This window comes from Alligator sinensis, unplaced genomic scaffold (genome assembly GCF_000455745.1).
Source record: "Alligator sinensis unplaced genomic scaffold, ASM45574v1 scaffold5_1, whole genome shotgun sequence".
NCBI lineage: Eukaryota > Metazoa > Chordata > Crocodylia > Alligatoridae > Alligator > Alligator sinensis.
In genome coordinates this window covers 112,902-114,412 of record NW_005842213.1, presented here as the reverse complement: position 1 = coordinate 114,412, position 1,511 = coordinate 112,902, and positions in this window count along the sequence as shown.

The following is a 1,511-nucleotide window of genomic DNA, read 5'->3' as shown; positions in this document are numbered from 1 at the left end:
TTTCCCCCTCAAGGGAGCGATCCTCAATGCACAAACTAAGTCTATTCCATCTCGGAAGAAAGGCAGCAAGAGGGCACAGCAGCCCCCCTGCCTCTCCACGGACCTAGCAGATTTTCTGAGGCTAAAAAGAAAGGCCTACAAAAAGGGTGGAGGATGGGAGTCACCTCCAAGGAGGATTATTCTGCACTGGTCCGGTCCTGTAGGGAGCAGACCAGGAAAGCCAAGGCTGCAACTGAACTCCAGCTAGCTTTGAGCATCAAGGACAATAAGAAGTCCTTTTTCAGATATGTGAGGAGCCGGAGGAAAAGCAGGGGCAACATTGGACCCCTGCTAAACCAGACGGGACAACTGACAACCAATGCCCAGGAAAAATCCAACCTATTCAATGGGTACTTTGCGTCGGTCTTTCATCAGTCCCACAGGACACCCATGCCCATTACGGGACCAGGAGGCCTGGGTGAGGGAGATTCCCTACCCTCCATCAAAGCTGACCTCATGAAGGAACACCTTGAGAGGCCGGGCACCTTCAAGTCAGCCGGCCCTGACAATCTACACCCCAGGGTACTCAAGGACCTAGCTAGCATCATATCCCAGCCCCTGGCATGGATCTTCGAGAACTCCTGGCACTCTGGCGAAGTGCCCAAAGATTGGAAGAAGGCCAATGTGGTGCCTATCTTCAAGAAAGGGAGGAGAGTGGATCCGGCAATCCACAGGCCCATTAGCCTGACCTCTGTCCTGGGCAAGGTCTTGGAAAAGATTATCAAAGAGGCCGTCCTTAACAGACTAGCTGACGGCAGTATCCTGAGGGATACCCAGCATGGGTTTGTTGTGGGTAGGTCCTGTGACCAGTGGGGGCCCCCAAGACTCTGTCCTTGGACCTATATTGTTCAACATCTTCATTAATGATGTGGACATTGGAGTCAGAAGCAGACTGACCAAGTTCGCCGATGATACCAAACTCTGGAGTAAAGCATCCACACTTGAGGACAGGAGGGTGATCCAGGCTGACCTTGACAGGCTTAGGAAATGGGTGGATGAGAACCTGATGGTGTTTAACACTGAAAAATGCAAGTTTCTTCACCTTGGGAGGAAAAACCTGCAGCATCCTTATAGGCTCGGCAGTGCTACGCTGGCTAGCACAACAGATGAAAAGGACTTGGGGTTCATGATTGACCACAAGATGAACATGAGCCTTCAATGTGAGGCTGCAGCTAGTAAAGTGAGCGAAATGCTGGCTTGTATCCATAGATGCTTCTCAAGAAAATCCCAGGACATCATTCTCCTGTTGTACTCGGCCTTGGTGAGGCCGCAGCTGGACTACTGCATCCAGTTTTGGGCTCCACAATTCAAAAAGGATGTGGAGAAGCTTGAGAGAGTCCAGAGAAGAGCCATGTGCATGATCAGAAGTCAGGAAAACAGACCTTATGATGACAGGCTGAAAGCTATGGGGCTCTTTAGCTTAGAAAAGCGCAGGCTCAGGGGTGATCTGATGGCCACCTATAAGTTTATCA